The 13,274-nt window shown below is 40.8% G+C and overlaps 1 protein-coding gene across 4 annotated transcripts in view; it reads right to left on the bottom strand.

The window, feature by feature from the left end:
- Positions 1-13,274, bottom strand: part of inpp5b (inositol polyphosphate-5-phosphatase B) — a 172,061-nt gene that overhangs the window by 98,443 nt on the left and 60,344 nt on the right. Inside the window, exon 1 of one of the 4 annotated variants that reach the window (XM_048558259.2) lies at positions 5,522-5,592. The exons of the other annotated variants lie outside the window; for them this stretch is intronic. The gene's annotated coding sequence lies outside the window, so the exon portion shown is untranslated. Of the gene's footprint in view, positions 1-5,521; positions 5,593-13,274 lie in introns of those variants that run through there. 4 annotated transcript variants of the gene reach the window in all.

Here is a 13,274-nt window from a genome sequence, read left to right as displayed (position 1 = left end):
TCCATCTTTCAATATGAAACATGGCCCTTTTCTTAACGCCATACTTCCCCTGTTTCAGAAGGTAAGGGGCCTACATCTGTTTCTAATCTTTTTTCTTTTTATATCCTCAAAATCGGACTGTGAGTGCTTCTATACGTTCCTTGCAGGCTATTCACATATTAATTTTCCCTGTTAATCAGCCACTTGGTTCTCTGCTGCTGGGGAGGTGAAGGCCTAGTGGTATTATCACTGGACTGTTAACCCAGAGACCTGGACAATATTCTGGGAACCTGGGTTCGAATCCTGCCATGACAGATGGTGGAATTTGAACTGAATAAAAAAAATCTGGAATTAAGAATCTAATGATGACTATTGTCAACTGTCGGGAAAAACCCAACTGGTTCACTAATGTCCTTTAGGGAAGGAAACTGCCATCCTTACCTGGTCTGGCCTACATGTGGTTCCAGACCCACGTCAATGTAGTTGACTCTGAACTGCCCTCTGGGCAATTAGGGATGGGCAATGAATGCTGCCTAACTGGCGACATCCTCATCCTATTGACAAATAAAAAAATTCTAAACTGTTCCCAGTCCTCAGACTTGCTCCTTTTCAAGGAACCTTCCTATACATTCTCGCTGGATCCAAGACTATTGTTAATTTCTTTTGTTAGCCATGGCTGGGCCACTTTTCCTGTTATGTTCTTTGACCTGAAAGGAATGTACAACTGCTGCAATGCATGCATTCATTCTTTAACTATTAACTGTCACTTGTCCAGTGTCATGCATATCAATGAAGTTACTAAGTCTACTGCAATCAACTCACCCCTCGTATATTTATAGTTTCCTTTGTTTAGCTTTATGGTCCTAGTTTTGGATTGGACTGGTTCGCTTTCTATCCCAATGAAGAATTCAATCACATTATGCTTATATCTTCCAAAAGGATCTCTCACAACAAGATTGTTAATTAACTCCCGCTGTATCATACATCAATAATCATATAAAACTCAACCCCATATACACTCCAACATGAAGAAAAACTGTAAGTGAGGCAATCCAGCAAAGAACAAACAGCTCCCATTCCTGGACATCATGGTAGCGTGCAAGACAAATGGGGATCTCCAAACGAAAGTACACAGAAAAGCAACACACGCAGACCAGGTACTAAGCTTCAACAGTAACCATCCCAACACACACAAACGAAGCTGCTTGCAAACCCTATTTAAGCGGGCAACAACACACCGCAGCAACACAGAACTACACCAAGAGCGTCAAGAATACTTCTTCCAGGTTTTCAAGGATAACAGACGTCCAAAAACCTGGGTCAGAAGCCGCCTACACAAACAACATCAGGAAGATACTACACGTCCTGACATACTTATCACACTACCCTACATCAGGAATCACAAGACTCCTACGACCGCTGGACATCAGACTGGCACACAAACCCGCATCAACCCTACGACAAGTGCTCACCTGAACTAAAGACCCATTCCCCACCATGGAACAGGACCAATGTCATCTATATGATCCCCTGCAGAGACCGTGAGAAACAGTACATCAGACAAACAGGAAGGAAGCTAACAACAAGAGTACATGAACACCAACTGGCTACAAAAAGACAAGACCAATACTCACTCATCTCAATCCACATGGACAAGGAGAACCACCAATTCGATTGGGACAACACCAAGATCCTGGGACAAGCCAAGCAGAGGCAGGCATTGAAATTCCTAGAAGCCTGGTACTCTATGAAGAAAGCCATCAATAAACACATTGAACTCGACCCCATATGCATTCCAGTACGAAGGAAAACCAGAAGTGAGGCAATCCAGCTCAACGGACTCCAGAGTTTAAAAACCAAGTGGGAAAACACACCGACACTTCACTGGAGGCTGCACTGATGACGTTACCCAGCACGGTAACGAAATGTCTGCGAAACAACAAACCAGCTCAGTGAGCCAATCAACCTCAACACCCACAACCCGAGCTACAAATCTACTCCAAAACCCTTCTCTTGGCACAAAACGTATTCTAAGATAACATGCATCTGAGCTGATTCTTCTATATACTGGTCTAAAATATCCATCTTGTACACGCTCCAGGAATTCATGCGCCACGGCATGATGGTAGCCAACGTGGTATGCTCAGCCTCAATGCAGATTAAATTTATCCATAATTATTGTTGCAGACTTGTTGCATTCATCTCTAATTTCCTGTTTAATGCCAACCTCTACTTTACCACATCTGTTTGCTGGTCTACAAACAACTCCCTCCTTGTGCTTTCTTAGTTCCATCCAGACTGATTCCGTAATTGAGATTTCTTTTAACAATATCCTTTTTCACAATTACACTGACTTATTCTTTTCCTAACAATGTCACCTCAACTCCTCTCCTGCTTTTTCTATCCTTCCTAAAGACCGAATATCTTTGAATATTCATTTCCCAGCCTTGGGCTCCCAACAGCCATGTCTCCATAACTGCAATCATATCATACCCCTGTATACTTACATGCACTGTTAATTTGCTTGCTTTGTTCTCAATATTCTTTGTGTTCAGATATAGTACCTTTAGAGTTATGTTTTTCATACCTTAATACATCTTTTTATACTCCAGCCTTATTTGCTGCTAGCCCTCGTTTCCTTTGTCTTCCACTTTTGCTTTCTACTTTGCTATCATTTCCATTTTTGTCTCCCTCACTCAGGTTCCTATCCTCCTGCCAATCCTTCACTCACTTCTTCAGAGGACCCTTACAATAATATTGGTCCTGGTCTGACTTAAGTGCAACCCATCCAGCTTGTACAGGCCTGTTTTTCAACAAAATTTGGCCCTAACGTCTCAAAATCTACATCCTCACCCTCCACCCCCACCCCGCCACCTTACACCATCCACCCAGCCACACGTTCGTTCGGTGTATTTTCCAATTCCTGATCTCACTAGCAAGTGGCAGTGAGAATAATCCTGATATTCTTACATTTGAGCTCCTGCTTTATAATTTATTTCCTGGTCCCCAAATTCTGCTTGCAGGACTCTATCCCTATTGTAACATATCTTTGGTACCTGCCTCCCTCTTTAGAATGTCCTGAAGACGCTTAGTGACATCTTTCACCCTGGCACCAAGCAATGTTGGTGCCGTTTCCATATGATCAAATCCCCTATCACTTGTTGCTATTCCACTCTTTTCTTTCATTTAACCCTCCTCCCCAGCGTAGTTTCACCACTACAGGTGCTATGGACTTGTTTTGCACTGCATTCTCCTGAGAAATCACTTCCCTTAGTAATATCCAAAACTGAAAACCTATTGAAGAGAGAGATAGCCCCAGGGCACTCCTCCATTATCTACCCGGCTGGTGTTGTGACCACCTCACTGTAGAATGCAATGCCCACACAGATCTCGACTTGCAGACACCCCACAATGACTCCAGCCACTGCCTGAGATCCGATACGCGGATTTACAGGAGCCTCAGCTGGAGAACACACTTGCACGTGTGGTCACCCTTGACAATAGAAACATCTCTCACTTCCCATATTGCACAGGAAGAGCATTCCACTGGGTCAGGCTGTCTTGTCATCACTGACTCTTGAATTACTCCATTTCCATAAGGAGTATTAACTGTATTCCGGAGACCTTGTCTTCACCCTTTGTCATTGGGTCCTCACACCTCACCTGCTCCTCTCCTATGAGGAGTAACTGCACTAATGCCAAAATATAGTCCTCCTGCAAGCACCCCTCATTTGAATTCATCGTTGCTTCTTTGCATTCTATCACTGTTTGATGGGCTGTAACTGACTGTATTTTTGAGCCATATAGATTCATGAGTACTAGAAGTCAGAGGATATAGCCTGCTCTGCAGGTCAAATGATCATAAATGATCTTCTGCTTCAACTCAATTTTTTATCCATTCTCTGTATCTCTTGACTTCCTCAGAAATCAAAATGCGATCTATCTTAGCCTCAAAGTTACAGCATGATACAGCATCTAAGACACACTGGGGTTGATAATTTTAAAAATTGCTAATCCTTTGAATGAAGGCATTTCTCCTCATCTCAGCCTTCAATAAACACCAGCTTGTCTGAAGGATCAACCCAATATATGAGATTCTGCAGACAAGGGAAACATTTTTTTAATTCATTCAGAGGATGAGGGCATCGCTGGCTTGGCTAGCACTTATTGTCCATCCCAAAGGGCAGTTAAGTGTCAAGTTGTGGATCTGGAGTCACATGTAGGCCAGGCCAGGTGAGGATGGCATTTTCCATCCCCAAGGAACATTAGTGAGCCAGATGGATTTTTCCAACAATTGACAATGGATTCATGGTCATCATTGAATTCTTACTTCCAAATTATTTTCCATCTGTCATGGTGGGATTCGAACCCAGGTTCCGAGAACATTAGCTGGGTCTTGAGATAAACAGTCCGGCAACAGTACCACTTGGTCACTGCCTTCCCGTTAAACACAGGTCCTTCAGAATTTGAACGTTTTAATAAGATCATCTCTCATTCTTCTGAACTGTAGAGAGTATGCACCCAACTTATTCAGTCTCTAATGACAGCACAAGCCCCTCCTCCCAGAACCCAAGCCAGTTAGTATTTGCTACATTTCTTCAAGTCAAATACGTCCTTCCTTACACAAAGTACACCAGGTTTGGTCTCACCAAAGTTCTGTACAAATACGGCAAGATTTATTTCTCTTTGCAAAAACTAAAAGATTTTGTAAATCAGGAACAAAATCAAAAGTTGTTGGAAAAGCTCAGTAGGTCTGACAACACCTGTGAAGAGACATCAAAGTTAACATTTCAGAACAAGTGACCCTTCCTCAGAACAGTTAGGATTGGGAAATCAGACCTGAAACATTAACACTGATTTTTCTTCACAGACACTACCAGACCAGCTGAGCTTTTCCAGCAACTTCTGTTTTTGTTACTTCTCCTGTATTTGTACACCCATGCAATGAAAACAACACATCATTCAAGCAACATTTTACATTTTCCTAATGTAGGGGCAAACACAAGGCACAAACTTGGAACAGGAAGCCACATACTGGTGGGGAGGTCGATGGCAGCATTGATACTGTGAGGAAGGGTTCCAAAAGGAAATGGTACCCAAATGATTTAAAGTCTTTTATTCTTTTCTGATTCAATGCAGGCATTATGCAGTTAGAATGCAACCACGGACTGCAACCAAATCATTGGAGATAATTAATTTAAAATGGAAGTTTGGGGCACTCTCACTCAGGGCATGCTGACAATACCAGGTTTCTTGGCGATCCCCATGCTCAAATTTCTGTACCATCCCCATATTATCTGCATTCTAAAACCTTTGAATTCGTAAAATAAATTCAACTGTATCATTCTCTCTTGAACTACCTCCAGAGTTCCAAGCCAATTAGTTATCTAGGGCTGTTTCAAAGATGAGTTACCTTAAAATGTGAAAAATTTTCTCAGAATAGCTTAATATTCCTTACTAGATTGGAATAAACTGGCCATTCATAAAAATGAACTGTGAAATATAAATAGTCAAGACAAACAGAGCCTTAGAAATAACTTACCGTCATATTCAGACGTTCCTCACACTAATGAAGTATGTTTAAGAAACAAGAAAATGAAGCTGCCAACCGAAGCACAGCAAATTTCCATAAGCAACAATGATACCAGTTATCAGATAACCTGCTTATGTCAGGCAAACTCTAGAAGGAAAACAGAAGAACTGTCCTGCTCTCCTTTAGTTTTACATCTCATCTGACAGACAGCACTCATAGAACTGCAACATGATGTCATCCCAGATAATAAGCTCATGTCTGTGCAGTGGAACTTGACACACTGACTCAAAAGCAAGAGTGCTTGCTATCATCGAGCAAAGTCTTGAAATTCATTGTGTGCACATTTGCTATTCCTACGTGGCATTCTGCACAGATCTGTCATTATGAACTAACTAGGACAAAAAGGCTTGTCAGCTGATAAACAAACAGGACGGGATCGGTGCCGAAATAGCTTATGTTCCTAAGAAGGTCTAATGTTTCTAACTACCACTTCAGAGTTCAGTAAGGCCTTAACAAGTCAATTACAGAATAATATTCCCTTGCTTCAAAATGATGAGAGTATCTTCACTTGAAATTACCCAGCGGCAAATGTTAAAAACAGGATGATTCATATCTAGTTTATATCTGTCAAGAAATAGCAACATCATGCTACCACTCATGTCTGCTCTGGCTGATCTTGGGCCTTTTTTTAAAAAAAATGGGAACTAACTAACAAACTATTGTATTTTGTCTGTGCATGCTAACATCTGGCTCAGCATTAAATGTAGATGACATTTCCAGAGTAGTTTTGTTACTTAGCCACTGTATTTTTGAATTGGGTTAACAGTCCAGTGGATTTCCTTTCTGACATGTATGAAATATGTGAAACTGGAACCTTCCAAGCAGTATGCAAGGGAAGTTTCTTTTTGAATATCAATAGAAAGAATAAACATTGCAGGAAATGAGCTCAGACACTGCAGCCTAAATCAACCACAAAAACAAAGTGAGATATCCTGCATTTAGCAAAAATATTAAGTTTATGATCAACTTTATGGAGGCAATCATCAAATAACTTCGATGTAGCTATCAATGATTTCTCTTTTGGTCTTGTCCACGCGTAAAGTATGAACGATCCAGCAATAATTGATAATCTCAGAGATTATGGAGAAAAGGAAATAGAGCACAGATAAATTCAAACCTTGAGCAACTGCAGCAACATTACTCGGTCACAAGAGTGCTAGATGCAGACCCTTAGTTGCAAAAGAGATCCTATCTCTGACACTATCCAGTTAATAGATATTGACAAGGGGGTCTTCATTTGGTGCACATTTTTACATATAGGTTCTGGCATATTTCTAAGATTACTGCATAACTAAGTATAGTTTTATCTGGTGCAAATTTGTCTTGCTGTTCTACACACCAACTCCTTTCATAAGCAGTTATCCAGAGAAACAACAGAAACATACACATCTGGGGCCTACTTCTTCAAATAGGAGGCACATTCCTTCAAAAAGAACAGGAACAGCTGGTCAGGTAGAAATATCAAGCACTCAGAAAATGGAGGTAGCAACCTGAAACATTGTACAAATATCTCTTAAAATAGTCACCAAAGTCTGCGATAGTACAGCCCTATTCGAATTATAACAGTAAATGGTAAAGGAATTAGCTTTCACAGGTCTCTAATTTCTAATCAAGTTAATATTCCCAGACAATGGTCTATCTGAAAATCTACATAAAAGTCCCAGAATGCCAACTATTCTATACACTATAACATGGGATGTATTGTACATAACGTGGCCAATTATACAACAAAACTCGATCCAGAAGGTTGGAGCAAAAGTCTGCCATTTGTCTACACATGTTCAGTTTATCAGGCTGTTCAACCATTCCATTTCTGAGAGTCTGATAAAGGCAGAAGCCAGTTTGCATTCAGTTAGCAGGTGACTTTAAGCATGTAGCTGCAATTTGGCAGGAAAATGTTCGGAACATTTGGCATTCCAACAATTATGCAAAAACTCTACATTTGCCTGGCAACGTGATATTTTGAACTGTGGTTTCTCAAGAATCCAACAATTCCAACAAACACCAGGAACATTTTTGTTTTAAGGATAACGTGATGCCAGCACAAATATACAGCCATATTCCAAGCCTCGGATCTACTTCCTCCACCACCAATGTCCAATTGCAGCACTGTATACTATCTACAAGATACTCTGCAGAAATTCACTGAAGATTCTTGGACAGACTTTCCAAACCCAAAACCACTTCCAAACAGAAGGACAAGGGCAGCAGATACAGGGCTACCTGCAGCACCACCATCTACAAGTTCCCCTCCAAGCCACTCACCATCCTGATTTAGAAATATATCACCATTTCTTCACTGGTGCAGGGTCAAAATCTTGCTATTCCCTGCCTAACAGCACACTAAGTCAACCGACAGCACATGGACTGTCAAGAAGGCAGCTCACCATCACCTTCTAAAGGAGAATAAATGTTGGTCAGCCAACGATGCCCATGTCTCAAGGTTCATTAAACAAATATCTGCAAGGCAACCTGGCCAAAAGGGTCCTTCACTCCACTGCTTTTGAGATAAGATCACAGGTTGGTCCTGATCAGAGCCAATTCCTCTATATCACTTTGCACTGAAAGTACAATAATTGAATTGTTAAAAATATTTGCAGACTTAAAGAGAGAGATCTGGAAAAATTCTGCATGAAAACAACCCTAGCTTACGTTACATCTCAATACTGTCAGTCACTTACTGCAGGTTCTGAATGAACATGTGACCAAAGTCTTGGAACACCAATTTCACTTGCTACCAAAGAGGACTTAAGCTACTGCCAGTTACAGGCAATCCAGCCTTCCCTGGATATCTTGGAACAATGTGAAGAGAAGAGACAACAGACACTGCAATTTGCATTAGAGACATAAATGCTACTCAAGTTTTGAAATATGAAAATTGGCCTGACTGAGTTTTAATTCTAAATGCAACTGTTTGTTCCTGTATTCCAGTGGCTAAACAGAGTCATGTCATACAGTCGGACGTGCAGAGTAGAGCCAGCACCATGCAATGGCCAAACTCTCAAGATTATTGAGGTTTCAGTGTGTTTTGAAGAGGAAGATATGCAGTAGAATTGGAGTCCAAAGATAGTCAAATTCAACAGTTTGCTGATCTAATATTTTATTGTAAAACTGAGTATATTTTAGATTCAAACCCTGATACTAATTAGAAGTGGAGTCATCATGTGATGGCATTAATTTGAAAATGATTAGTGAAAATACAATAACGGTCAAACATTGCAAATATAATCAAATATCAATGATTAAAATTTTCTTGCAGGTAAAAGTAATCACACTTTATTCAGAATAGACTAATTCAATCATTGGACAATTAATTCACATAAGGACAATACCTGAATTAAATCAATTCACAGAAGATAAATATATCACCATAGAAAGTTTGTTCGTTGGTTTAGCCTAGAATGTTGGCCCACACATGAAATATACAGTTCAAGACCATTTCATATTGATGGCTTACAGATTGATGGGATACAAATCTGCTTAGTTTAGGTCAGCGCAGAGACCCACATTGTACTTTGGAATTAATGCCCCAGCCTTCTAGCCTTGTTAGATTAGTCTCCTTCTTCAAAAGCCTCCAAAACAAACCACATATATTCACACTATTTCTCCTTAACCAAGCTCATTGCCTTGCCTTTGTTTAGGTGCAACTCCTCCTTGCTGGAATCATTTGGCACATCTTGCTGTGTTTCATACTTTTATATTGTCACAACTTACTCGGCTGTGTGGTGGAAATTAAGCTCCACCTTTCCTGGAATTGTGTACTGATGTCATCAAGCCATCTGACTGACATTAAAAGAAAACAGCTAGATTCTGTACTTAACAAGAAAATACCTGTTTATTACGAACAGATTGCCTTTTGCCAATGACAAATTAGAAGTTATCAATTGACTTTTTATAACCCTGCGATTTAAATTCTATCACTTCTTAAAATCTTCCTTAAAGTCACAGATAGACAAAGTCACAAACACGACATACATATTATAGGTAGAAAAAGGTAAAAAAAACAGAAACACAATTTGACAACATCAGTTTGGGAGAGGCTGAATAGGCTGGGCCTGAGGGATAGCCTTACAGAGGTTTATAAAATCATGAGGGTCACGGATAGGGTGAATAGCCAAGGTATTTTTACTAGGGTGGAAAGTCCAAAACTAGAGGACATAGATTTAAGGTGAGAGGGGAAAGATTTAAAAGAGGACCTGACTGGCAACTTTTCCATGCAGAGGGTGGTACATGTTGGAATTGGCTGCCACAGGAAGTGGTGGAGGCTGGTACAACTACAACATTTAAAAGGCACCAGGATGGGTACATGAATAAGGGTTTTGTAGGATATCAGCAAAATGCTGGCAAATGATACTAAGTTAGATTGGGATGCCTGGTCAGCAAGGACAAGTTGGACCAAAAGATCTGCCACTGTGCTGCATGACCTGATGGCTCCACGTTAAAAGGGAAAAATGTGAGGCCTTGAAGAATGGTAAAATTAAGGCCTTATGAGTTCACCACGAACAGCACCCTAGTAAACCATACATCATTAACCGTGCTTAACTGAAACACTGGGTCTCATTCAGATAGAGACATGGCAAGTCCCATGTTTGTAGCAGTATTAGGAGCTTAGCTCCTGTCCCTCCCCATGAACGCAGCCTCACAAGGCAGTCAGAGCTCTGGCCCAACAAAAGCATTTTGAAAAACTGAGCACTGGATTGAAATGTCACATTTCTATTAGAAGTTCATTCATGGGATACAAGTGTCACTGGCTAAGTCAGCATTTGTTGCCCATCCGTAACTGTCCAGTGCTGTTACATTTATATGAATGTGTTGTTGCCAGCATCATCTCCGTTGCACAAATGCTGAACTGAGTGAAGTCTGCATCCACATAGAACAAGAGATTTTAGCAGAAATACTGTTTAGCGCTGGAGGTGGTGAAGGTTGTTGGGTAGGGTGGAATTGTCCAGTTCACTACATGGTTGCCGTTTGGATCACATTAACGATAACGAGATTTGATCGCTCAATTCCACCACCACCATCCCCATGCAGGCTGGAGCCAACTTTACGCCTTACAAAACATGTGAGTTTAAACTATAATTTAATAAGTTAGCTATACAAATGTACATACCCCAACTTCACTCTTATGGTTCAACTTGGTAAGAGGCTTGAAGTTAATGAAGCAGCCAGCCTTTTAGGAGAGGCAAGAATAAATTATATCTCCAACTAATGTCAATTGGAAAATGTTGCCTGCAGTTGGTATTTAAATAAGGGGGCTTATCAGCTTTTGTGGACTCAGAAGTATCAGATTACTTTGAACAAAACTGGAATCTATGTTTTGAGAAGGCTAGGCCCACATATGGTCCAAAAAGCATTCCTTAAAGATACTGCTGTGTTAAAATGATATCCAGCCAATTTGTCAAGAATGAAACTAGACATGACCATGTTCCTTGACAATATTCTTAATTTCTCAATGCAGCATCACATAGGCCGGCCTTCAACTGAACGTCCTCTTGGTTCAGCAGTCTCTCCTTCTAAGGCTCTTAATTGCAAATACTCTTTGCTTGTGTATCTTAACAGCATAATTAACATACCATGAAAACACACCAGGCAACAAAGTATTAGCTAAGCAAACATAAAGGGGTTTAGTTTTTGAAGGTAAAGTAACTATTGCTAAAGAAATAGATGTCTGACATTAGTTGTGTAACTGCTAACAGTTTCTTTGCCAGAAACAATCAACAACAGCACCCTAGTAAACCACACAAGCAAAAAATACTGCTGAATGAAAAGGAAGTGCTTGCATTTATGTGGTTACTCATGTTTTTGAGAGATAATTCAACAGACTTCACATCGAGATACTTTCAAAATGTGGTGAATGTTCTCAGGCAGCAATGGTGACCCACATTTATATACAAAGATTCCAGCAACAGCAGCTCCTAAAACATGTTAGCAAATGATTTATCCTCAGTGATTCATAAAGGAATAATGCAATGGAGACCTTTGCAGTCCTTCCAAAAAATGTACTGCTTTTTCTAAAGAATGGTGTCTCCAACAATGCAGCACTCTTCACACATCCTGGTTTGGGGTCAAAACCTTCAATGTTGGACTTAGTAAAACATATTAAACCACATTAAAACTGTCTCAAAATAGATAAATTAACAGCTTTATATATTACCTAAACTTCTTCCCTGGAGCAGAATCTGACAAAGCACTTCATGCCTGTTCTGTCATTTGACAAGATCTTGGTTGGTCCTTTCACACCTCCATACTGTTGAAATCCTCTGCAGACTTATCAAATGTCACGAGTTGGAGCATCCAGATATTGGTTTCAGACTCTGAGATGTATTTTGATCATTAAGTTTGCTGGACAGGATTTTCAGGTCCTGCTGGGTTTTAATTCCAAGGAGATACAACCATAAAATGCCAGTTTCCCAACTTCATTCCCAAGTAATTTTACTGAGACAAGTTCAGGACAAACAGGGCGACTCACCTGCATGAAGCGTACAGCCAATTAAGCTTCTTTAGTTAGACCTTGCCAAGCACAATTAAAAGAGGTCAGCTAAAATATTCTAGTTAGGTGGACACCCAGCAGCAGATCATTGGGCAAGCCCCCAGACCATCGCTGTCTGTCTGGATACCAGATCAGCCAATGATGGTTGCCCTGTGGAGGCATTTCCCCTCCACCTGACGGTATAGCCTGGCCTTTTTTTAATTTGAAGTTTTAAAACAGTTCAGAGTGCAGCTATGGGCAAGCATCCTGTCATTTACCTGCCATCTCCTGCACCCGCTGCTCCTCTCAGGTTAGAAGGCCTCTGTTTAACACTCCAATTTTGAGAGGTCATCCATCATTTTTGACTGGACACGGCACCTGTTTCCAGGCTAATTAAGAGGAGTTCTCCAGGGCTCGTAAGGATGTGCCTGAAAATCACAATGAGTGGCTGCTCCCACTTGGTAAAGAACAATTCACAACTTGCCTGGTTGATGGTAATCCCCAGGATGTTGATCGTGGTCAATGATGGTGATGCCATTGAATGCCATGGAGCAGTGGCCAGATTGTCTCTTACTTGTTATAGTTATTATCTGGTATTTATGTGGTGTGAACATTACATGTCACTTCTCATCCCGACCTGGATATTATCCAGGTCTTGTTGAATTTGAACACGGTCTGCTTCAGAATCTGAGGAGTCGCAAATAGTGCCGAACATGTGCAATTATCGGTGAACATTCCTACTTCTGGCCTTGTAATGGAAGAAAGGTCATTCATAAAGTAGCTGATGATGACTGGGCCTAGGACAACACCTAAGGAACTCCTGCAGAGATATCCTGGAGCTGAGATGACCAACAGTCACAACCATCTTCTTATGTGCCAAGTATGACTCCAATCAGCAGACAATTTTCTCTCTGATTTCCATCGATTCCAATTTAGTTTGGGTTCCCTGGTGCCACACATGGTCAATGTTGCTCCATCTCACCTCTGGAATGGAGCTATGTTGTCCAGCCTTGGGCCAAAGCTGTAATAAGGGTCAGGAGCTGAGTGACCCTGGCGGAATCGGAACTGGACATCACTGAGCAGGTTATTGATGAGCAGCTGTCTTTTGATAGCATTGTTGATAACACTCCCTCCCTCACTTTACTATGATCAAGAGAAGACTGACAGAGGTAAATGGTCAGATTGGATTTGTACTTTTTTTTGTGGACATGACATAGCTGGGCAATTTTCCAA

Source organism: Stegostoma tigrinum, chromosome 24 (assembly GCF_030684315.1).
Source record: "Stegostoma tigrinum isolate sSteTig4 chromosome 24, sSteTig4.hap1, whole genome shotgun sequence".
Taxonomy (NCBI): Eukaryota; Metazoa; Chordata; class Chondrichthyes; order Orectolobiformes; family Stegostomatidae; genus Stegostoma; species Stegostoma tigrinum.
The sequence above is the reverse complement of the archived record's forward strand: the minus strand, read 5'-3'. Positions and strand labels throughout refer to the sequence as shown.